At 40.6% G+C, this 26,172-nt stretch overlaps 2 long non-coding RNA genes across 4 annotated transcripts in view; one reads left to right on the forward strand and one right to left on the reverse strand.

Annotated features, from left to right (window-relative positions):
* Positions 1-26,172, forward strand: part of LOC127473367 (uncharacterized) — a 212,211-nt gene that overhangs the window by 151,209 nt on the left and 34,830 nt on the right. The window lies entirely within an intron of this gene.
* LOC127473368 (uncharacterized) lies at positions 4,206-13,489 on the reverse strand. 3 transcript variants are annotated; one of them, XR_007905396.1, is made up of 5 exons: positions 12,332-13,489; positions 10,318-10,437; positions 9,334-9,487; positions 8,511-8,719; positions 4,206-8,192 (listed from the first exon to the last, which is right to left on the reverse strand). It is a non-coding gene; the product is annotated as an uncharacterized LOC127473368 (long non-coding RNA). The 3 variants fall into 3 exon arrangements; XR_007905394.1 differs by having other exon boundaries at positions 4,206-8,719; XR_007905395.1 differs by having other exon boundaries at positions 4,206-9,005.

Consider the following 26,172-nt stretch of genomic DNA (forward strand, 5'->3'; position numbering starts at 1 on the left):
CTTCTCTTGGATACTTTAGGCAGCTTCCTTGGCTGCTGCACATGTTGTGTGGGTACATCCACCTCCCCTGTGCAGTGTGGCCACATCATAAATAACCTCTGCTGGGAGTGGCTGTGGCTGAGGACAGGAACAAACACAGATGCCCAAATATTGGGTTTCATGCATTGTTTCCATCCTGTGAAATCAAATTGGGAATGGAGAATGAACTTGGTGCTCCTTAATCTGATGTGTACATGCAGGAGTCATTATTTGAGGCAGTTTGGAAAACTAAAATTAGTTCCTAAAATTCAGCAGTACCTACTGTTGCCTTTTTTTTTTTTTTTACCCTTTGCATTTTGTTCAAATTAATTAAAGTGCACAGATGTTCAATTAAAGCTTAAAAAAATCCATGGCTACAGCTGTGAAGCAACATTGTTGAGATTGAACATATCTAATAATGCTTCTCTCTTTGAAGAAATTCGATTAATGACTCTCTGCTAAATAATTTTGCATTGATAAGTTAAAGGAAATGTAGGCTGTCCCCTCCATTTATTTATGAGAAAAACAGAGTAGCCCCTAAGATACTAAAATACAAGATCTGCTTTTCATTTTCTTACAATAGCATGTGGAAGGACTCTGGTTTCTAGGCAAAATGTATTGATTTAGCTGGAAATTATTGATACCTTTCCTTCAGCTTGGAATAGCTGCCATGGAAAAGTCAGCTGCTCACACTGAACGTCCTGGGGTTCTGGATTCCTTCAGTACTGCTCTGTAAGGTGCAATAACAGCAGTGCCTTTCAGCAGTTCTTGAGCAGAATTTACTGAGCCCCCTCAATTTACCTGCTGTGAAGAGTCAAATAAAGAGAAGGAGTTTAATCCTCTGAATTATCACACTGTTCCTCTGGTGTAACCCAAGATGTCACCCCCACAAGGAAGGCACCAGTAATCCTCCTTTTCACTTCAGCACAGAGGGTTTACCCCTAAGTTATTTTGTTGTTAATATTTCTATTTCCAAGCATTAATTATTAGCACAGAAGTGACCAAAGCCTACCAGGAGCCAGGTCCTGTCCTTGAGGATGTCACATCCTGGGCTTCAAACACCTGGGCACTTTTCAGTTTATATATTCTGCACACAAATCAAGACATTGTCTGATGAAGAAAATTACTGGTAAGATCATGTTGAGTACAGTGAAATTTGGCTTCAGCTACTAAATTAGAGCAGCTCCAGAGGAACTAGAAAACACCATTTATACAAGTGTCTCCTTGATTGTTTTAGCTCCAAACACTTAGAGAACCGCTTAGTGATACTGCACAGAATTCTTCTTCTTCTTAAATGCTTGCCATTAAATCAAAACTAAGGGGTTTTATTTATTTTCATACCTCAGGGAATACCCAGAACACTAATCCTACATGTCCCTTTCTAGTGGGGTGGCTCCACTGAATGATTTTAGGAATGATTTCCTTTGCAGATGCTCTGTTAGACACCAGTTCAGTTACAAGTTACAAGCTTTCTGAAAGCTCTACCAGAACAGCAGATAAGAGAGAGGAACTGATCTTTGTCTGGGGCCAAAAATGGGATTTTTTTGCGTGAAAAATATTGTTTTTGCAGCTGCAAACAATTGGGAGTAAATGTAATGGCCAGACCTGTTGCTTCATTTGTGTTTGCAGCTGATTGCAGCCTCCTCTCACTGCTTTTGATCTGGGTGCCAAGGGAAGTTACTCATTGCTCGGATCTGTGCATCCACCTCCCTGGATGGGTGTCTCCAGTGGGACACAGAGGGAACCGAGGGCACATGGAAATCAAAAATACATGTCCCATATCTTGTTTAAAGAGGAGGGGAAGTATCAAGCTTAGAAATATTCTGCTGCTCTTCTCCAACATTCAGAATTCCTGCACCAAGATCAGAACCCATTCATTGTACAGGAGAAAATTCTTCCCTTGTACTCAAAACCCTTCATTTCACCATGAAGCATTTAAAATTAAAATTTCTTTGAGGTAAATTGCCTCCAATTTAGAAACCAAGCTAATTTTCTTTGCAAAGATAAAGAAGGTTGTGGGTTCAATCCCTGTACAGACTGTTCCCTGAAGTTGGACTCCGTGATCCTTGTGGGTCTCCTCCACCACAGAATAGGCTGTGAAATCTGTGAAAAGCCCTGAACTTAAAAACAGATTAGTACATGAGATAAAATCTCCTAGGTAGGACCAGTCTGGGGAAGAAGAGAAGAATTTTCTGAAACATTTCAGAGGCATTAAATTAAATTTTTTCCTGAAAAAGCTTTGGCATGAAATTTCTCTCCATTTGTGGTGCACCAAGTGAGTTAAACTCCTCTCAGTTATGGGACAGGAGCCTGAGTTCAGGGCCTTTTGAAGCAGTTTGCAGTTGAATCAGCAGATCCAGGATCATATTTAATGAACTTGTAGCATTTAAAAAATACAAATCTCCTTTTTCTCTTTCGCTTTTAAAGCAGAGTCACAGTGGTGGGGGGTGGATTGAGTTCTGTCAGGGGAACTGAGTCCTGAATCCCCACTTGTGTTTAGTTGAACATCATAGCTGGACATTGTGCTCTCCTGATTAATAAAAACCTTCACCTTTGGAAGGAGACCAATGACTGTGCCAAATGAGAGTTGTTAGAGAGAGAGAGGCTTTAAACTTCTCCCTTTTGCCTTCTCATATGGGTTATATTAGGAGTGATCTGAGCACAGTTTAAAAAAACCCTGCTGATGCTTTTCATGCATTTTTTCTGTGTTTGTAGAATTGGTTTGAGTTATGTTGTAGAGTCTGGAGTGTGAAGTTCCCTGGGTTTAGTGGATTTCTCTGTTATATTTTAAAATATCTGTGTGCTGAGATACCCAGTAATGTGCTTTTCCAACTGGAGTTTGGGGGCGAAAGCTCAGCGTTTTGAATACATGTTGTAAATTCTTAAATTTCCCTTGCCCCAGAATTTTCAAGGAGTATTTGTGTGTTCCTGAAGTCTTGGTTTGGGGAGGGGATTCAGTCCATATGTGATGTGTGTGAAAGGGTCCATGGAAAGCAGCCACAGACCCTTCCAGGAGCGTCTGGGAGGTGAAGTCTGACATCACTGCTGGGCATCTGCACAGATGTTAAATGGCTGTCACAAAAAGAGGGATGAGAAACGTTCAGGTGGAGAAAATTATTCAAATTATGTAAATATTCAGATGTTTTATATAAAAATAAGAAGATGCCACCTTGTGGTAAGAAAGATGCTTTAGTGCATCCAGACACCCTTTGGGTGAGCAGGGGAGACGTCTGACACCTGGCAGGGATTTTAAATTCTCTTTTAAGCAACAGTTTAACAAGTAAAATTAAATTTGAGGTAGAGAAGTGCACGACCAATCTTCCCCTTTCCCATGTGTTTTCCTCCTCCCCTTGTACTCAGGGTCTTCACAGCACTGCTGAAGCAAAGGCTGAATATTTTCCAGGCTTCTTATTTCCAAAACTGCTTTTGCTGTTATCCCAGAAAACTGGGGCTGGGAAGAGGGACAAACCTTTTGCCTGGGTAGCTGGGACTTTTTTTGGTAGTTGTTTGTGGTTAATTCCGTGTGTAGAGTAAAATATCATCTCTGTTTTATACTCAGCACTTAGAGCAACTATTGTTTGATTTGTGGGCAAACCAGGAAAAATATGGACAAATAAAGGTTTTAAAAGATTGATATCATCTCTAAATTTATCTCACAGACAGGCATGGCAAACACCTGTGATATTCTGCCATTCTTTATAATGGATTATAAAAAGTTTGCCTTTATTCAAACTCCATTTGCAATTATAAGGTGAATTGTGTGTCCTGACAAAACCCTCTTTCTCCCCAGGATGCTGTTCTTTAAATGCTTGTTTGGATTAAAAGAACAAAACTAAAAAAAAAAAACCAAACCCCCAAACTTTATTCTTTTTTTTTTATCTTGCATTCTATCTTGTGTAATTTAAATAATCCACTTTATCTGCAGCACACTTAGTGAGAGCACAGTAGAACTGCTGTCATGTGCATGGCAACAAACTACTCTTGTCTTACTGTTTAGGTCCCTTCATTTCACATGGGGAAAAAGTACAGGAAAAATATTAATAGGAAAATGTTACAGCCCTAAATTTTGTGCCTGTGCACATACACACTCCTTAACAGCAGGGGATGTCTACCCTGTGCAAGTACTTCTGTGCATATTGATGCTAAATTAATAATAATAATAATAATAATAATAATAATAATAATAATAATAATAATAATAATAATAATAATAATAATAATAATAATAAAGGGGTTAGCAATTTTTCCCCAATTTGAAGAAGTATTGTGCCTGTAATTAAAACATACTTTCTCTTAACATAATTTATTTCCTTGCATAATGTAATTTGACAGAGCATTATAAATGTATATCTCTATGCTTCATGACCCCATTATGAGGACAATTTTTCCATAGTAATTCATTTGTGTTCTGTTTCTTCTTGCTTTCTGATTACACAATCAGGATTGAATTGTGCAACCAACATCCTGATTAAAACGAGACAAAAAAACCTGTACAGCTCAGCTCCCTGAAAATCTCTTCTGGTTCCCCCAAAGACAATGGAGAAATTCTTATTTGTTGGTGAAGACAAAGTTATTAAAATGGATTGCAAATGGGAAGAGGAGAAGGTGGAGCTCCAGCTCCCCATGGGAGGAAGGCAGGGTAGGAACTATCAGCCACAAACACAATTTGGAGAAGTACTGCAGGAAAAAAGGAAAACCATCAGAAAGCTGGGATTGACAAGGGGGACTTGGGAGAATGTTTCTGATTTTTCTCCACATTTTAGGATCACAGCAAGGTGCAGTGTTTTTCACAGCAACAATTTATTTAGTTGCCAGAACTCCAGAACAAAGCAAAACAAAGAGAGATTTTGATGCAGGAGTGCTAATGCCACCAAATACAGAAATAACTGTGTTTTTAATGTAATTCCAGCACCAGGCCCAAGAATCTGAGCAGCCCCCAGGGTGGCCTTTGCCTACCCCAGTTTAGAGCTCCTGTGTTTTCCCACTAACCCAAAATGTGCTTGGGAAATAACACAACCAAACCTGTCCTCTCACTAAAGAAGGGTCTTTTAAATCATTAGTCTGGAATAATTTCTGTGCTTGGAATTAAACACACATTCTGGTAAATGGTAGGATTAAATAATCTGAACTGGGAGTATTTTTGTGTGTGGTTCCATTTCCTTTGTTTCTTTTATGCTCATTTTTCCAACTCTTTGTGAATAATACAGTATCTGATTATTGTTTGGCTACTAGTTAGAAAAGCAAAATTTGGATTAATTTCTTGAGGGTATTAACAAAATGAATGCCAAGCGTATCAGCATATTTGCAATGCCATATTGATCTTGGACATAATCAATTAAAAACTTAGATCTTAATCCTCAAGACTTGAACAGGTCCAGAAAAATGGAGAAACTGAGTTGCAGCTTTGCCTGGTGCCCTTGTTTATTGATTATTTCTCTGGTCCCCTTATTGATTGATTCATTTGGTCATTTGAGAGTGTGTTTAGATGGACCATGGGCTGCCCACGAGCAACAACAGCAAATCAGTCAAGCACATGAGGAAATGCTGTGCCACAAATCTGAGCAGTGGGCCAAGTTCAGGAAAAGGCTGATTAATAGAAATTATTAATTTTAAAGAACTTCATTAGAGCAGAAGTTTGGCCTCATGGTCCATACTTAAGTTTGGGAGCTGGGAATTCCTGATTTGAATACCCTGGCTCTTTCTCACGGTACATCCAGTTCTATATTATCTCCTCTTACTTCCTATGGAAATAACTCTATTTACTACAGCACTACTACTTGAGATAACTCCAAGTAGGTATAGTTAGAACTGGTTGAAAAATAGGAAACATCTCTTATGGAATATTTCTAACCAATTCTAATTATTGCCCTTAATGTATCATTGAAAAATTTGAAACAGGATTTCTCTGGAAGGTGTGACCTGCTCTTTGAAAGTGGGGGAAAATACTTATTTTTAATCACCTTCATCTCAAGAGCTGTAATTGAGGTTATGAAGTTATAGTGGATTAACAGGTTAGTGATTTTTTTTTTTTTCAATATGGGGAAAAAAATACAGTGAGTTTCTTATAAAAACTTTCCTAAGTGCTCAACCTTTGAACACAAATGCGAAATGCAATGTTTTAAGTTCGGGCCATAAGCTTCACATTAGAAATTAATCATGAGATGTTTTGGTGATAAAATCTCTCTCATTTGAAAATGTAATTTATTAACCAGCACAATATCTATTTCAGGGCATTATTCAAGCTCCAATAAAGATTTTCATAACGTTACAATGACGTGCCAACATTAAGCCCCATGTGAAAGGCGAGGGTGCTTTTCTCTTGGCTCCCAATCTCCCCTTTTTTCATCCCCCCTGGGAAGCAAAAGCAGAAAACCCAGAGATGTGAGCAGATATTTGCTGGAATAACAGAGAGGTCACAGCTGATCTGGAAGCTGTTGGAGGGGCAGTGAGACCCTGATCCCTTGGAGCTGCTCATGTTCCCATGGTCCCTCCTCCCTGTGCTGGGAGTCCTTCCCAACTTCTCCCAAAGGAACAGCACAGGTCTGAGCTTCCAGTTAGGGACCTGCACGGGAGTAAAGGGTCTAAGGAAGGCTTTGAGGTCTAGTGCATCCCATCCCTTGCATCTTATCCCCCCCTCTCATCCTTCCTGTCCAGCTCTGCACTGCTGTTGGCTCCTGTGTATGGTGGTGGAAAAGAACCCACGAGCAGCTTTGATCCGAAGGGACTAAAACAGATGGAAGCCTTGGGATCCTCCTGTGCTCGGTAAAGGAACAGTCAGTAAAATGATAGCAAAGTATTAGTTCTAGGGGAGAACAAAAAAAAAAAAAAGATACTTGCAATTCCCTTTACATTTGCATAATTTTCTTTACGTTGCAAAAATAATTTAATGTGGCTCCAACGTGCTGGTCCTGGGAAGCCTCCTGGAAAGGCAGGAGGTACCTGACAGCACTTGGACTGGGCTGTTTTGCCTGGGCTGTTAATTATTTTCATTTATGAAATTCTAAATTCGAAATTCTGTTTTAAATATTGAATATTTCTGGTGAAATGACAGCTTGTGCTCGCTTTAGGATATGCCTGCCTGGTAATTATTCATGAGGAGAACAGCTGAAAACAAACTCGTTATACACCTTGGCAAGTCCCTGTGATTTGAATTCTGTGAAATTTCCCCATGGCCATGTGACTTTATTCTGAAGTACTCGAGCAGTGCAGATGTCCAGAATGCCAGAGCTGTTACAAATGTTATTCCTGTAGTCAAAGTTTTGAATCATCAGCGCTTCAGGAAAAGGGGGAGGGGGGGGGAAAAGAAGAAAAAAGAGGAGCAAAGACTGATGATACAGGGTGCGTTTTGAGTGTTTGTCACATCCTTCATTACGTGCAGCTCTCGTACATTACCAGAGCACAGACAGATCTTAGGAATATATCTCAATGCGTGTTCAGGGCACGGAATGGGATTTTCAAATTTCCAGTGCCTGGAAGAACAGCCCACTGAAAGGCACCGAGTATTTTAACTGTCTCCTTTAAGCCATGATACAATAAGCATCAGCACTGACATTTTTGGAAGTTTAGAAGTAAGACAATTTCTGTGTAACATTGGATGAAGAATCGAAATGCTTCAGATTTAGCTAAAAATAAAACATTTCTCTACTTTCGCCTTTTCTTTTTCTTCTCCATATGGCTCCTGAAACATTCCTTCATTTAAATAGGTTTTAGAGCTCTTTCCTTATAGTTCCTAAAGCATTCATGGCTTTTGAGAAAAAAACAAAAAAACATTTTAGCATGTGCTATTTTTGTTATTCTAATTAGAAAAAAACAGCTGGTCCTGAGCAGCTCTGACTGGAGTCTTTTTCAACACATTGTTCAGATTCTTTTTCTTCCTCTTTTTTTTTTTTTCCTGTCAAGCCACAGGCTCCCACCTCTCCTCATCCCACACAAGCCAGCCCCAAAAACACCTGCACCTGCTGCCTGAACCTGCACATCTGCCAGGGAGCACAAAGAACACACTTTATTGGTCACAGGACACACACATCACATTGGAGGCATTAGGAATGTACAGATTCCCAAGGAACTGGAAGGGACACCAGGCTAATGACCAGTGGCTTCGTTTGCCTTTCACAGGGAGCTTTGAGCGCCTCTACCTCGTGTTCCTGCTCGTCCATATGAACCAACTGAACTGCCTGCATTTAAAAAAACCAGGGTAATCAGGCCTCACTTAGGGTTTTGGTATCTGTGTGCCTGTGTGCCTACAAATAATCATTGGAGCTGATCAAAGTCCCCCTCGCTGTTGCTATGGAAATGAATCCCTGTTTTGTTTACGGATGGGTCTGCGCCACGTGACCAGGAGTGATGTCAGGTGGAAAGCTGAGATAAATTAAATTGGTGGTCTGAAGTTATTAACATATGGTTTGTGTGAGGGTGTGCCTGGGTATTAACTAGGAAGGGGAAGATCCAGAAAATTCTGTTCTTTTAAAATGCCATGGAAGCACAGTGCCTACCACAGAGACTACAGCACAGTTTCTTCCAGTGAGATACACAGTGGTTGGGACAGGGATGTTTCTGTGGCACATCCAAATCGTTGGAACTGTTCTTTAACAGTCCTTCTCCTTCTTTAATTTCCTTCTCCAGTGTTTCCTCCTGTTTGAGCTCCATTTGTTGGTTAGATGTCATTCACAACTGTCCCTACCTTTGCATCTGTGTGTTTTGCCTGAATGGAAAGTCAGAATTTATTTCCAGCTCCGAGTCAAAAAATCATTACATCTATTTAATGACACCAATACTGTTACTTTGGAAGGCCAAAGAATCCATACAATAAATATTAATTGCATTTCAGAAAAAATGTTATAATACACTGATGATTCTGAAACACTCTTTGAAGCCCTAAAAACATGCAATTAAGATGAAAATCTCTGTATCTGTCCATTAGAGTTGCCTTCTCTTTAGGTGGTGTTTCCCCTAATGTTGCATCACAGGTCAGAACCAAATGCAGGTGGCTGTTGAGGAAAAACAAAAGCCTGTAGCCAAGAGGAATCTTCTCTTGGTCTTGGTCATGTGTTTCCACAAAAAGGGGAACAGAAATGCCCCTCTCCAGCCGATATTTCAGATTTGCTGCCTTTCAGTTCCTTAGAGCACCTGTCAGGTGAATGAAATCCTGCTAAAGTCAGTGGAGAAACTCCACAGTTCAGCGAGTTTGGGCTTATAGGGTAGTGACCATATAACCAAAAGCAGAAAGCAGCAGTTGAAATTAGGTAACCTGTGCATCTGAGGAATAAATTGCATACTCCTTCTGTAGAATGTGTAGGAATTAGTGAAGAGACATACCAGAAATGAGCATTTGCAGAAACACTTTTCCCACGACAGCACTGGAGGGATAGTTGGGATACAGCAGAGATGGGGAACTACTGCCAAACTCAGCCAATACCTCGATGTTCAATCAGGCTAAAAGAAGGCCAGTTTTTCTTTTCCAGAGCTTGATCTGTGGACAATATTAGACAAGAAACCCAGAATATTAGACCAGAGCCTGCAGCAGTTCTATTGCTCCCCCAAAATACCTCCATTAAAAAAAAATGCCCTGAAGATGCCCCGATATTTTGGTACATTTATATGTTGTTATTTAATACAGGATCAACACTGAATTTCTTACTTTGAAGGCCAGAGAGCATTTTTCTGTCTCTTCAGAAACACAATAATCTCTCTAATTCCCGTGCCACGTGGTGGTGTCCCACCTCGCAATAGGTGCGTAATTGAGGGCAGGATTTGACCCTTTGATTCTGTAAATCACACATGATCATTACAGAAGGGCTCAGATCTCTACACGTTGTGTGATTGCCAGCTCACCAGCCACCCTGCCTTTGTCACATTATTTTTTTTTTAGAGTCTGACACTCTAATGAAAGCAATACAAAAGGCTGCCAGAGCCCAGCTCAGAATGCCCAATTTGCTTTGACTGCCATTTTAGAGAGCAAAAGCGTGCTCCATTATTTGTATCGATATTAGGATGAACTTAGGACAGCAGATCTTCTGGACAGGGGCTGCACTTTTATTTCCTTGATAGGGGTTGTGCACGTCTGTGGTATGTAAATAGTAATTCAATAGTAGGAAAATTAATGCATTACTGATGTCGGACTAATCACCTTCTGTTGGCTCTGTGGAGGATTTAAGCTTTACTCAATTTTCAGCCCATACACTTAAACGATAAGAATTCAGAAGATTTTGTCTGTCTTTGTGTATAAAAGCTGAGCAAACCCCATTTTCTTTGGCCCAAGCTTCTAGAATAATCCCCAGTACATCCATTTATACTCATTACCTGCTGTCTGCAGCAAGGAAAGAAAGTCTGCTTCTTGGCACCTGTTTTGAAAAATCTTGAATTCCTTTTCCTTCTGTCCTTCTCTGCCGCAAACTTTTTCTGTCCTCCTCATCTGAGACACTTGGGGAGAATGAGGGCATTAAAGCAAGCTTGTCAAATGCTAACCTGGTAAAGAAAAGGCTTGGAAATGCATTTTGTTCCCTGGAGAGAGGCTGTATTATTCTGAGGTGCCCTCTGCTATGTCAAGAACTAAAGATGCTCCATGAACCACACCTTGGCAAAGATGAGTGAGACCCTCCCTTCGAAAGGCTCGGACCTGTTGAGCATCCTTTTCATCATTGGAGCGTCTCAGATTAATCATCTCTTCCCACAAAGTAGAATTTCCTTTTGTTAAGACCTCAGGGAAGCTAAATTTTTCAAAATACGCGCTGGACAGGACTGAAGGTTTTTTTTCCTTTCCTTTGGAGCTTCATTCACAGAAGCAAACCTCCATGTTTAAAACTTAAAAAACAGAGGCAGCAAGGGTTTCAATTCAGAGGAAGAAAGATGTGTTGGTCCTGAGATTTGTGCATTCTCCTGAGTGCTGGAGAAATTTGTGAAACTCATTATCTCCCAGTCCAGCATTTTAAAGAAATCCCTGACTATATCAAATTTAGCTTTGCCATAAATGTGTGTAACTAATATTAGAACTCTAAAGAGGATCTCGTTAATCATCGTTAAAAAACAATGCTTAGATATTCTTAGAGGTGGGATTTGTTGGGTGTTTTTTTATGGAGTCAATTGAGGCTTAATTTTCTATGTGGGTATTACATGCACAGATCTCGAGCCCCAAGGGATTTCTTCTGAGACATGACAGTGAGAACATATTGCTGCATGTGAAAAATACTTCTGCCATTGGTGCTCAACATTCTGAGAGAATTTTCTGACTTCAGAACATGCTAAAAAAAATTAAAAGGAACAATCCTCCCCAACCCCCTCCCCACTATTGCTTTTCAGTGTGTTACAGCAAAATCTGAAATTTAGGGTTTGAAAATGAACCCATTTTCAGGCAACCTGGTATGCTGGGCTTATAAAGAAGTTGGATGTGCAGAGTAAATTCAGATATACAGTACAAAGTTAGGCTTCCATATGATTTACTGGGTTCATTTGCTTCCCTTTTCTACTTTTATTCTGGATCTTTCTATTGTTCTCCTTCCAAAAGGAACACGGTACAGCAGATTCATCAGAGGCCATTATTTACTGATTCTGTGTATTGTTTTCATAATGGTTGAACTCAGCAAATCATGAACTGATTATTGAGTTTTAGCAAGTGGCTAATGAATCATTGATGCTGGCTCAGGGAGAAACAGATTCCTCATGTTTCTGCAATTCTGCAGGTTTCCGCCAGATTTCACAACCACTTTCATTCATTTCTTTTATTTCTTCCCTAAATTCCTCTTTTTTGGAGCGTCACCTTCGAAAAAACCCAAAGCCAGTGACCACTTAAAAGGCGTCAAGTGTTTTTCACTAGCAGGTTAATGATAAATATTGACTAAAAGCAGATTTAAGAAAGAATCAACAGGATTTGAAAATTCCATGAGGCGAATGAGAAATTATCAATAAACTTTAAGTCATTATAAATCAGCTAGAAGATGGCACGAAAATAATATGCAACTTCAAGTGAATGATTTTAATAAGTTAGCAAAGCAGAACTGTTGATTAATACAGCACAACATATTCCTTGTGTATTACAGAATAGTAATGAATTATTATAAAAACACTATTTTATAGCTGTAATGGAACAGTGTGAAAACTTTAATAGCGGCCTGCAAAAAAGGCTCTTTTCGTTCTCATTTTTATCTCTCAGCTTTTTGAGATGCCTGTCCCTACAGGATTGTTACAAGATAATAGAACTCAAAGATTTATTTCTGATAAAAGGTTTAAATTGCAACAGCAAAATATAATAGCCCAATAACAAGGCCGAATAGATATTAAAATAAAGAGGGAAGAAAAAAGGCATAGACTTATTGCTTACCTGTCTATTCATGATAATGGATCCATCATGTTGCAACTTGATAGTAGCTCCCTATAACCTGTATGTTGGAATTTATTAGAATCATGGAACGGTTTGGGTTAGAAGGACCTTAAAGATCATCTTGTCCCATCTCCTGCCATGGGCAGGGACACCTTCCACCAGGTTGCCTTGGTGCCAACAAGCTCACCGGCTCGGCGGGGAGTTTTACTTTAAAATATATACCGGGTGCTTTAGTGCCTCGAGATAGTGTCTAGGGAGTAAGCCACAGACTTGTTCCCAAGAGGCCCTTTTAGAGATAATTTAGGGGAGAGAACAGTGGGACTTGGGCAGCGTTCAGAAGACCCCCCTCACTGCAGCCCCAACGCCCCCGCCCCGCCCGTCAGAGGGGTTGGTTTTCCTGCCGCCTTTGCTCCAGGGGCGGCCGTGAGGGACACGGAGCCGCCTCAGCGCCAGGAGGGGCTGCCGGGCCCTGCCCCTCCACACAAACACACACACACGAGGTGGTTCTGACCCAACAGTACTGATCTGATGTCCAACACCTGCCCTTGGACACTGCCAGGGATGGGGCAGCCACAGCTTCTCCGGGTAAGCTGTGCCAGGGCCTCGCCACCCTCACAGGGGAGTATTTCCTCCCCACCCTCACAGGGGAGAACTTCCTCCTCACGTCTCATCTAAATCTCCCCTTTTTTTATTTTTCAAACCACTCCCGTTTCTCCTATCATTGTCTGCCTGTATAACAAGCTGCTTTCCTGCTTTTTAATAAACTCCCTTCAGGCACTGGAAGGGGCTCTGAGGCCTCCCCAGAGCCTTCTGTTCTCCAGGTGAGCACCCGCAGCTCTCCTGGCCTGGCTCCGGAGCAGAGGGGCTCCAGCCCTCACAGCATCTCCGTGGCCTCCTCTGGACTCTCTCCAACAGCTCCAAGCCTTTCCCGTGCTGAGGACCCCAGAGCTGGACACAGGACTGCAGGTGGGGTCTCACCAGGGAAGAGCAGGCGGGCACAATTCACCGGTTGCGCTGCAATGTGTGTGTTTGAACGCCACAGTAAGAGGTTTTCCTGGAGGCAATTTCTGTGTGGATTAGGCCTTGTTTGTCCCTTTCACCTTTCCCGTAGAAGAAAATTACCTTTGTCGTAATCTGCCAAATTTGGTTCATTTTCATTTCCACTAGACTGATACTGAGAATAGGAGATTTTTAGTTTTTTCCTGTGGTGAAGGTGAATAAAGTTTATGAAATAAGAAATTCCAGTGGTGTAAATGAAAGATCCCCCGCAAGTTTTCCAGGCTTGTGTGTGGTGATGATTCTTTCCCTCGGTGCTGTCTTGAGTATTTAGGTGGGAGCTCTTGTGCTCTTGCTCTGTGTCTTTTTATTTTCTTTATTTTGTTCTTTTTTTTTTTAATTCTTTTCTAAGTAGAAATGGCCAGTTTCAGCATGGAAGATCAAATCTTATTGGAGAAAGTCTGTAGATGAGGAATGGGAGTGGGGGGAATGAACTAGAACTTCTCCTATATAGAACAGAAAAAATTGGCAGGCTGGAGTATTTATAGTTTTGATAATGCTTTTTTTCCAGTCTTGCTCATAACAGTGGTTCTTCATCAAAACCAACTGGACTGAGTTGAAAAAGTCCATTTTCCGTAGTTTCTGGTGAAACTTTCCAAGCAGCTTTTCTTACAGTTCCTCAGTAAACACGTGGGTTTGTGGCTCTTCAACACCATTTTGATCTTTGTGGAACATGAGGATTACCAGGGGCTGTTGTAGAGAAAATTTCTGCCTTTTGCAAATCTCTTCCCTGAAAAGAGTGCCCTGGTACTGTTTCAAACCCCAAATAACAACCCCCCCGATTTTCTGAAGTCTAGAATGATCCCATTTCCCAGTGTGGAGAGGAGCAGGTACCCATACGTGGGATGAACTGTTTCTTCTCTCTTTTTTTCTCATCATGTTTCTATTCTCAGAGATTTTTCTGCCACATTTGAAATTGAGCTGCAGTTAATAGGATCTGATTGGAATTTTCATGAGCAGTATCTTTGTCAGATTTGTCCAAAATAACCGAGAGAAGATAGTTTAGATATTTCATATATTCTCTTTCAATTGGTTAAAAATTAATGAGAAAACCCTCTTTAAATTCGGGAAGTAAATATTTTTCAGTATGATACATCATTAAGATCTGTTACATTTCTGATGGACACACATTTTCTAGGGCAAAGACTGTAGTAACTTATGGAAACTTTGTTTCCAGAGCAGATGGAGAATTTATAGATTCGGTGCTTGGCAACTTTGCCCCCTTTTTAAGGGCTCTTTGTGTGTGAAACCTGGTGGCTGCAGGAAGTTCTGCTAATGCAAATAATCCCCACAGCCTTTCATGCCAATATTGCCTACTTCTGTCCAGCCTGGTCTGTGTACTGAGGGGTGAGCTATTAATATTGCCTTTTTACAGCTAAATTATCTGACTCCAGAATGGTTCACAGATTCTATTAGAGACCCCTATGGAGGATTGCTTCTCCAAATAGGCTTTTTAATTCATCCGGGTACACTAAGGTGTTACCTTCCTTTCATTAATAAAATGGAAGCTCATAAAGGAAACCAGATTATCCGGAATTTATGATCAGGTAATTTTGTTTCTCTTAGCTCTGGTAATAATTGTGGAACATTATTTCCTTGTTTCTTTTCCTTTCTCCTTCACGTACCTAGAGAATCTTAATTTCTCATGTTTATTTATCTTTTCTTTTTTTCCTGTTTTAATTTGACAGGAAAAGCTATCTAGGACCCCAGGAGGCAAACGCTGAGAGTTAGGAATTGGCCCTTCCCATCTCCACTTTAATGAAATAATAAGTAATTGGTTCATATTTACCCATGCTTTGGAAATTCTAGGTTATTCTTTGTGTTCTGTCTTAAAAAGTCTTAAAATGGTAGTTTCTGGCTTTAGTTTTAATATAGATTGGTTGGGGTTCCTTTTTCATTTTGTCATTCACAGTGAAGTGATTTATCTCTCTCGTGGTGACTCTGAATATTCAACTTTTCTACCTGCATTTTCCCTCATTTCCCCCTGAAATGAAGCCCTGAGCTCGAGGTGAATGTGAACAGAGTGACTGAATGAAGTTTAAATACACTTGGGGTCCTCAATAGGGATGAATCACCACCCTTTTCCTGACACCAGCCTCTCTCTACCTCAGTGGCAAGGCTGTCTCTTTACTGACAGCTGCCTTTTTGGGGGAGAATCCCTGAATCCAGCTCTTGTGCAGGCGGATCGTGCTCTGGATCACGGCTCTGCTTGGATCACTTCTCTGCTGCAGAGCACTTCTGAAGCACCTCTGCAGAGACCACTTCAGCTGAATGACTACTCCATGAACTTAAAATGGAGTGTGCAGAGCTAAATTATCCCTGTAGATGCTTTGGCTAAACTTCCAGGAGCAGGTTGTGCTTTGGAGATCTGAGAACCACAGCAAACCTCCAGGGAATTCACAGCAACGTGACACAAGGGTGATGTCATCCCTCACCAGAGAAATTTCAAAGTAACTGAAATACCACCAAAATTTAAAGCATCTCTGTTTCTTGTACCTTTTCATTCAGAAGTTGTTAATCTCTTCTAAAACCATGGAAATGAGATTTCCAAATTAAAATTGAACCCACTCGCGAGCATTAAAAATTAGATGTATTAGTCAGATTTTAATCATGATCTATAAAAACTGGCAACACAAGTGGGAGAGACAGATCACCATTCCTGTCACAGAAAGAAAATCTTCCTCAAACCACCTTTTTTCCCCAATTTGGGACAGTTCTGCCAACGTGTAGAGTGTGACCTAAAGACCACCTGCTCTACAGCAAGGGGTGGTTGATGCCTGTTTGGTACAACAGTGTAAAACCTGTTTTGCTGGTTATCTTACAATTCTATCTCCATGAGCTGTTACTGGGTTAAAAATGAATTTTCTTTATTTCAAAAATTGTCTCCCTTAATTAGTGGCATTCATTATTTTTGATAATCTAGTGGCTGAAAAGTAGTTTATGAAGATGGCCTAATCTCTCTTAATGTCTCTGTTGGCATCATGGCCTTGCACTTCTCTTTCTAAATGGAATCTTTCTTGCTTACACATTCTTAACCTGCTCAAGCATTGAAAGCCAATAAACTACAGATTCTCTTAATTTAGAGCTGCTGAAGTTGCTGAACAGAAATATTTTCAGTTTGATATTACTTTCATGATACAGGAAGCAATAGCATGAAATCCCAGACAAAGCATTCCCAAAATATGGACTGAATAGCTGATTTATTTTTTTTGTCATTTAATAAGAATGTGAAAGGGATGATACTCTAACATGGTAAATCCTGGAGAAAAAATGAAATTAATCAGATTTCTGCATTTCATCTATATTAAGAACAGGCATAGAAACCCTTTAATTCCAGGCCTCCTCTACCTCTGAAAGTTCCCTTGCCAGAATGGGCTTGGTTTATCCCAGCTCCATCTTCTGCTGTTAATAATTTACTGCAAGCATCTGATGTACAGTGATAGCCTAACATAAGTAATTTTAAATAGAGTAAATTTGGCTTGGCATGTTTAATTAAAGTTAAACTATTGCTGGCAGTGGAAAATCACGAGACTGGAGACATTCAGACAGTTTTGAGGTTTCTTTTGTTCTTTATTACTGCTTTCAGACTGCATTAAGTTCTGAAACTAGTCTAAAAAATAATTACAAAATGCAAGGTGAATATTCCATTAATTTTTCTAATGGAATATAAAATAGGGGAGCTGCAGGTGAAGCAGGTATTCAGCCTCTAGTCTGTGTGCTGCAGAAAGTGCAGCTTGCTGCAACGTGCCTTCACCTGCACGGAGCAGAAGATTTTGGCTGAGTGTACAACCAACTTCATGGCAGAGAGAAGCAAAAATCATTTCCCTGATGAGAGGTTGAAGCTCCCGGGCTGTGCAGAGCATCCAGTTTTTCTTCCCGGCACCGCACACGCGGCCTCTGCCTGTTTATGACACTGCAGTGTGTGCCAAAGCTGCTGCACCGGGCAGGGCTGAAACAAAAAGCACTCGTCAAAACTCAGGCAGGAGGCTTTGAAAGGTCTCCTGAGGAGGAACTGGTCGGTTTTGTAACAAGCCTTGCCCTGGAAATGTCTTTGTAAAACGAGTCCAGAGGGCTTGTAACACTTTTCTGTAGCCCAAATGTCCTCACATTTATTCTCTAAGACGTTGAAGTGCAGGGAAGCTTTTGAATTGCAGGTGTGGTTATGTGTAGGCACTAAAATCTCCCATTTTAAAACAGATTAAACAGTTTGATTACCACAGGTACCTGACTGTCTTGTCTCCCACTGGGCTTTCCCTGCCCTCCTTCCTCTTTTCCCTTTGCCGGTTCAGAGCTGGGATGTGCACTGAGGGCTTCGTGGTGCCAGTCAAGGTCACACAGACAACAGCTCTGGTTGGGGGAAAACATTTCCTGTGCTGTGTCACAGTACAGGGAAGGGTGTGCCTTTCCAAGGGGTCAGGAAAATGGGGCCGGTCCCCTTTGTGCCAGTAATGAGGTCTGAGTACAGATACTGGGATGAGGTTTGCAGTGCATGGGCAGAGCCTGTTCCAGTCCCTGTTGGTGTCAGTGCAGTAACTTAAAGTTGCCTTTAAGTTACTCGAGTAGGATTAGACTTATCAAGGAAGTCCCTGGCTGTGTTTAGAAACCGTGTAGTTGGTAACTGGCTCTAAAAGAGCCTCTCTGTTTATCTCCAATATTCTTTGTAAGCCCAGTGCTTCAAAAGTTTCTTCTTTGTTGTTAGAAGACCGGGTTTAAAAGGTGCATCGACAGTGTTACATCTTCTCCGTGGGTTGTTTATACTCTCTCTTTATGCCTGAATCCAAACCAATAGTTGTTATTCCTAGGGAGTGTTCAAGACAAGAAATAGTTGTGTGTGCTCTCACTGCATTCTGTGAATCACAAGCTAATTACTTCAAAGTTTATCCTAGAAACTATTGCTGTTCTATTCCCAGAAATACATTCCCATAGTTTATCCCCAGCGTTGGCATTGATGATCTCCCTGTTCTTATTTAGATGTTGATGGTCTTAAACATGTGTCAGGTTCTCTGTGTGTGTAGTGACTGAGAGCATAGCTGACTTCCTTCAGTATTTTACTGAATTATCCATGTTTAACCTCATTAGTTTATGGATTACTGTGGAATAGCTGGTGTATGGAAGGAGCAGAGGAGCACCAGTTTAATTCCCCGTTCCACCCACGCACACACACAAGTCATCTGTCCCATTTGGTACTTCTGGAAAGTATTTGTAAATGTTATTTTCAATAAACATTTAGCTGGTTCATTATTAAATCTCTCTATAAATTTCGTCTTCTAGAAGATGTTAAAAAATCTTTAGAATTCATCAGCATGTCTTAATACTTGTGCTTGGCTAATGTTTTACATTTATAGGAGTTTTAAAAGGCAGGTGCAATGTGACATATCACAAGAAGCAAATTAAACTCTTGTAAAGCACAGCTGGAATGCTAAAAATGTGTATTTGTAATTTAAATATGTGACACCATCACACTGTAAAATCAGTTCATAATTAGAAAACATCTGTTTTTTTCCAATATGGTGTCTAATAGTATATTTAAATAATTTAGAATGCAATAAGGGGGGAGGGGGAAAGTCAAGCTCCAGTAAGTGATTCAGGCCTTTTTTTTTTCCCTTTTGTTTAAATGTCCTCTTCCAGGTCTTTAAGTAACCCATCATTTTGAAGCTAATTCTTGGTTCACATTATAATCACCACTGATGAAATACATATGCCAAACATATGTGCTGCTGTGACCTTATTGTCAGTCAAGAAACAGGTTCTGTGGGTGCTATTGTTGGGAAGGATTTACACACTGTCATGTTGCTGGTTTTTTTCCTTTTTGATTATTGGAGAACCGTGAGTCAAATAAAAGTTGATTATTTTAACAGCCAAATTTACATGAATACATATATATATATATATATATATATGGTAAACACAACGCTGTCTGAGGAGTTTAGGGTATCTGGAAACCTACTTAAAGCAGATGAAATACCGACTTAAAATGTAGTGGGATCAATTCGAGTTTAACTAATAAAGTTTGAACAAAACCACAACTTCTCCAATGAAGTTAACATGGTAGATTAGCCACACATCTGTCATCGGGGCTCACCTAGGAGGGTATTTATATGGGTGTGATGAAATTCCTAATGGGGGTTTTTATCCTGCCTGAAGTGTGCAAGCAGAGCATTCCCCAAGTTTATTGGCAGTAAACTATGTAACCTTTCTCTTGCCATTACCTAAGCATCTATTTAAGATAAATAGAGGCCAGACGTTCCTGACCAGGTCTTGGGCTTTATTTTCCATGGATAACCGCTTGAGAGTCTTCCCACATCCTTGAAAATGCCCAAAAAGCCCAGCAGTGCTGCTCAGAGAGATTTTTCAGCTCAGTAGCTGGGCAGTGGTGTTAGTAAATGTCAGTCCATCTATTACCTCCTCTCTGGGATGTGGGTGTTCTGGAGGAAAAAAAAAATATGTTCAGTTTATGCGCTTTCTTTTTTAAATGAAAGTAATTTTTGCCCTGGAAACGAGGGAAAAAAAATCCAAATGTAACTTTTTGAGGGCTAGGGAACATAAAGTTAATGTGCTGCCGTTTACAGGCATCTCGGGCTGGATCATCTTTTCTCAACCTTTGCTGCTGCAGCCCACCACAGGCTTTTCATCAGTTTATGCATTGTGTGCCAGGGCAAATAATGACAGAATATCTAGCTAAAGAAGGGGTACTTAATCAGCAATCAAGATTCAATTTGTTTTAATTTTAGCAGGTGTTTGTGAGGTACATTGATGGGAGAGATAATATGTACTGCTTTCATTAGCTCTCTTGTTTTTGTGCTTGAACATTTAAGAGCCAGATGTTCGGAGGTGAGCTGATCAGAATATTAAGTCTCCAGAGGTTGGTTTCCATAGTGTTTTACATTCCTTTCTTTATCTCCCTCAGTTCACCCTGAGCTATGAGGTGCAAGTGCTTGCAATGACAGGCTGCATCTCTGCTTCCTATTCAACCAAAGCTTTAAATTAGTCTAATTCTTTTTTTTTAATTTTTTTTTAGCAGCACAAAACCTAAAAAAAAAAAAATAAACCCACAGAAAACGACTTTATTCTAATAATCTGCAATTAATTCTTGGTCCTTGGGTCAGATTCATTTCTCACTCAGAATTAGTTTAGTTGATAAAGCTCTTATGGAAATTGTTTGTTTGGTAAGTGGTGTATTGCCAGGAGGTTTTCCATGGAACTACCATCACTCAGTAATCTCCTGATCCCATCATCAAATTAAAAATTAAAAATATAATCTAGATTGTTACCGTGTTTTGGGGAAAAAGAAGCAGCTGTGATGTCAGAACGCCCAACCATGAGAGGAGGCTCCAAAATGGCCCTTGAGAGTCACTTCAGTCAATAGGTTCCTTTAAAAGAAGACACACAGGGTATGTTTGAGTATCCCAGGGGTTCAATGGCATAAGGTCACTGAAGGAATGCATTACATTAAACAATAGGATTGCAGAGGAAAGGCAACTGAACCTTTGGGGCTCTGTTTTTAGCCCAGTAGGTATCACCCAGTGGCCCTAGCTTGGTGGCTGCTGCAGTAATAAGTCAGAATTCTCCTCTACAATAAACTCTCCCAGTGTTGTGATCGTGGTTTCTTTAGTAAGGGAAAAAAAACCCCCAGAAATGAAGAGTTAAATAGCACTGCCATTGGCAAATGCTATAATGTTTCCCCTCACTATTAATTGTTCTCTGTTTACTTTGATGCTCAAAGATTGCCCTGTTTTACAAGCATATTTTCTTAATTGTGTCACCTTGTACTGTAAGTGTGTCAGAGGGGAAACATTTGCAAGTGATTAGATATGGACCTTTGTGTCACCAAATGTATGAGGTACATACCCTTATAGGATATAATTGTGATCTTTTAATATGCGGCCATTGACCCGGACTTGTTATTATCTATTATAGTTTATAATAATGTATCTCTTTATGATTAAATGATGATGCCTGGCAGAACACTATGATTAGCATTTCAGTTATTTATAGATTATGTCAGAGCAGTAATAAACATAAAATGCTGTTAATGTGTGGCTAATGAAATCTGGACATGAACAAGTTTATGAATTGATATAATTCATTTGAGTGTTCTAACTGAGCTGCTGGTTCTCCTCATAATTCAAAAGCTTAGCAGGGTTCACCGATTAGGTGGTAGACTAATTTGCTACAAAAAGTCAATGGGTTTTCATCGTCTTGGGCTATCATACACAGCATGGCTGATTGCATAAGGACTATACAAAGTAATTCTCATAAATATATTTATTAAGCTTAATATGTTTTGTGAGGTTGGGATGGAATCAGCCAGTGCACAACATATGTGGAACAAAATCACAGGGTGTTAGATACTAAAAAGATATGTTCAGTAAAATCATTCAGGAGCGGATCGATGAGGGAGTTATTTGAATTTTAAAAAGTGAGCAATTCAATATCAAATATAAATGAGAGCCATAAAGAACGATACAGATGATTGACTGAGTTTGCTCGACGTTTATTTTACTTTGGCATCATAATTTCATTTCATGCTACAAATACTGTTTTAAACTTGGGTTCCTCGGGGCTGGAATTGCTGGAATTTGCAGTGCCTGTACCTGGCAAAGACTGAGGCAAATCCCACCCCAGAGTGTGTGTTCCTCTTCAATATTGTGGTCTAGTGGCTGCCACCCGTCCTCTTCTAACACTTTGGTACCTACCTGTGCTGAGTCCTGAGCATCAGAAAAGACGTTCCCAGCCTTTGTAGGATATCTTTTGGTTTTTTTCAAACAATGCATAAGTAGGGTATTGGATGTGATTTCCTCTTTGGGATCTTTATTTTTCGTCAGTCTGTCGGTTGGTTGGTTTCTTCCTCCTTTTCCCTGTGACAGCATCCTTTGCTTTCTCCCCTTCTTTACTTTCATGCATCAGATCCACCATTGGTTTAATCAGGGTTGAACTCACCTTTGTGCTACCCAGAAATGCTTTTCTCTGAAGGTACTGGACTAATTTATATCCTCTATGTAATTGTCTTTTTCAGTATCTTTATCTCCTCCAAAATGCACTGATTTAGAACCTTTAGTTCGAACATCCCTGCATAAACTGATGGTGTTCCTTTATAAAGAAAGGAAATTTGTTATATAGAACCTCAAATAGATTACAAAACCACTTAGATAAGAAAAATAACTGAACCCCATTTATTCATTTATTTTAAATACTGACATACATATTAAAATTTAACAAAAAGTATTAAGAGTTCTTAAGATATTACAAAGAAACAAACCCAAATAATCAGAAATTATTAACTTGTTGTGCTGCTTATTTCAGAAACTAACGGGATTAGTCCTGAGATTATAGCCCTGGGACAGTCTCCTTAATAATAACATTAATCACAAAATTTTCAAGTGTTTCTTGTTCCACTTGAAGCCCCCCAACTATGTTGTTATTAAGGGGAGAGAGAGAAGTGCTGCTTGAGGACATATAGACAGTTGTATAATCATTTCTTGTTATAACAAGAGTCCAAACAGAACCCTTTTCTATTCTCCCCTCACATTTGTTTCTTGACCCAACACGTGATCCACATGATCCCTGCACTTTAATCTTCACTATCAGGTTTTCCCCTGTTCCTTCCCTATATCATTCCCATTACATGCATTCCTCCCTTGCATTCCATAAATCTTTGTCTTGTCCCTCCAGAAGAGCAAGACTTATGTAACCATAAACCACACACCCCACTCGCTCCTCCCCTCTCCCCAAGCCGTGGCTTTCCAGCTCTTGGGGGAGACTTAGAAACAGATTTGTGCCTTTTTCTGAAGGTGTTTTAAAAGCAGAGATTAAAGATGTAATTTAGCCCCCCTGTGTGTGTTATCTGCTGGAGAACGTGGGGTGTGGAGTTAAACGTGGATGTGAATCCCCAGTTCCTCCTGATGCAGGACGTGCCTTGTTTCCTGCTCAGTTAGGAGGATTCCCCATTTCTGATGCAAACCTGGGCTCTGTTGGAAGTGGCAGCTCTTGGGTTATTAAAAGTGAGGACTTTTTAATATTGGAGCATCTGTGCTTGGACCTGAAGCTGTCACACGGTGGCTGTGGCTGTGTGCAGGGACATAACATTTGGCTGATTGTCTTTGGGGCTTCTTGCAACTTCCCTAAGACTTGAGTGAAAGAGAGAAAAACCTTTGTGGAGGTATCCAGCTGAAAACCACCAGAAAAATTTCTAGGTGAAAGAAGCCCTCCTCGGCCAAGCATCCCTCCTGCAAGGTGTACAAAGAGACCCTCCATCACATCTGTTTGCTGTCTGCACTATCATATCTTGCATTCTGTTTATTTTAAATCTCCTCTTACTTAATTAAAAAATGGAGCTGATATTTTTTCCTGCGTCACAAACGAGAACGGTAACATTTCATTTCTGAAGTGAGATGCGGTTCAGCTTCTGCTCTTGATATTTTCAAGAGGCCAGTGATTAAAAATCCGTCGTGGAATATGCTCTGTTATTGCCCTCTCTAGGCACTGTCGCATAAAACCTTAAAGGTTCTGGTGCTAAATCCCCACGGCAGCGGTTTGATACATGCCAGATGTTCACTCAGGGGAGAGATAAATGTTTAATAATTTTTGCTATTGTTACTGTTTTTACAACGTGTTATACTGCCGGGGCTTGCTAAGGCTAAAGCTCTGTTTTGCTGAAGGAACAAGCCTCTAATAAGTAAGATGTTTGCATTTCCATCAGCTTGGTTTTGCATAACAACGGGGGAGGTTTCACCTGAAGCACAAGTAGCCCCCACTCCGAGTTGACAAAAGGGTTTAAGTGCCATCTGAAATCCCGTTCCAGGGAAGAAAGGCTGCTAAAAACTCCAGTTGGTTTTAAAAGTCTCAAACTTCATTGGCTCCAAGTAGCAACTTAAAACCTATTTACACAGGCTTGGCCTGCTGTGGTTCTTTATCCGAGATGAGAAGCATTAATCCCATTTGCCTGTGGCGTTTGCACCTTGGAGTGCTGGTGTGATAGCATCTTCTAAAATTAGACAAGTGCCAAAATGTAAAATTAATATTGTACAGTTGAGTGAGATTGATCCCTGTCAAAACACTGATAATGTCACAGAATTACTCTGTTTTTTGGAGCTAGTGGGAGCTAACAAGGATTAGGATTTGCTTTCCCCCCAAAATGGAAACCGGGCAAAACCCCTCAAAACCTGAGGCAACAAACTGTGGCAGGTTGGGTTAAAATCTGGATTTTCAGATATCTTCTGTGCGGCTCTGAGGAGTTCCATTCCCAAATGCTGCTCCTTCTCTGCTGCTCCAAGAGTCTGTGCATTACTGGATAGAGCAATGCTGCAGTGCCTCTTTCCAAGAAGAAATCTGAAATCTGGATCAATGAGTACTTGGGGTAACTGGAGCTTAAGAATGGTGGTTACTAGTAAGGGACCTTCCTTCCTTCTCCACAAATACCCTCAGTTCCCAATGAACTTTCCCCTCTTCCTCTGGGAATGTCCCCTGTGACTGAGTGACAGCTGCAGCAGTGGGGGGTGTGTTTTCACATCAGGCAGGAGAGGGGGAAGAGCAAAGGAAAATCTGTGAGTCTCAGTGATGAGCCGTGAGCATGTGTCGGATCGTGTATGATCACTGCTCACCTCAAAGGACAGTCACTGAGGAATGACCTTCCCTTACCAGCCATGAGCATCCACAAAAGAACAACTTTCTAAAAAAAAATAAACCCCTCCCCTACCTCTCTGCTTGTCCTGAAGGGCAAACAAGGTAACAGGGAAGCGAGGAGCCATCTAATTTCAGCAGGATGTTTGCTGAGCTCTTTCTCTCATGCACATGCACTCTTTCACTTCTTCACCTTTCCCACTGCATTATCTTAATGAAATGAAGGGAGCCCCCCCCTCCATCTTTCCACTTCACCCTTGTCTAGAACTTGTAATTGCTTATTGCAGATTTCCCTGGGCTCTAGAGCCCCGCTGGTTGGGCACTGCAGCCCTGATCCTGCCGGGCTGAGTGGGGATGGCACAGCTGGAGCCACAGCAGAATCAGAAAAGAGTGTCAGAGTATAAATCTGTGGCATATTTTTCTCCAACTCAGGCTGAGAAAAGGCATCTTACTCTCTGAAAGGTCATTATCCACAAGGAATAAAAAAAAAAATCAGGAGTACAGGTCAGGCTGCTTTCAGCATTCAAATCTTGTTTTTAAAATGAAGGAAAAGATTGGTAATCTGTAAATTTGTGAATTGGGAATCCTGTGTCATACAGTCCTCAGGAATATGAAGAGATGGCGACAGTGGGGCAGTTTTTCAGTGGCTGTGTCCATTGAACAGGGTGCATCTCAATCCATGGTCTGAACTAACTAGTTACATGTTTTTCCATTTTGCAGACGTGATGTGATGGTTGAGTGCACCAACCATAAAAAAACATTGTGCTGTCTCTTGCAAGCTGGTAAAATTGGGATGAAATGCACACAGAAATAGTGCCTCAGCTCTCACCTGTCCTCAGAAAATAACCCCCCTGAGCTTTGCTTGGCTGGCATGACACATCCACGGGCACATTCCTGACTCAGCATTCCAACAAACTTCAGATCCTGTGTATAGACTCTGTGTGAGGGAAGTCTGGCACTTCAGCTATTTCCACTAATGGAAGGTAGCTGGATCGTTTTCTGGCATGTTATCTTTATTTTCTTATGTCTTACTCCATACTGAGTGTTAGCATTGTTCTTGGAATAATGCTTTACCTTGGAAAACATTTTAGTGGCTTCTAGGGTTTGTCTGGCTCTGGTTTCCAAAATGTTCAGCTTAATTGAAACATGGCAGAAAAAAACAGGCC

Source organism: Manacus candei, unplaced genomic scaffold (assembly GCF_025592945.1).
Source record: "Manacus candei isolate 608988 ecotype Guabito, Panama unplaced genomic scaffold, ASM2559294v1 h1tg000035l, whole genome shotgun sequence".
NCBI lineage: Eukaryota > Metazoa > Chordata > Aves > Passeriformes > Pipridae > Manacus > Manacus candei.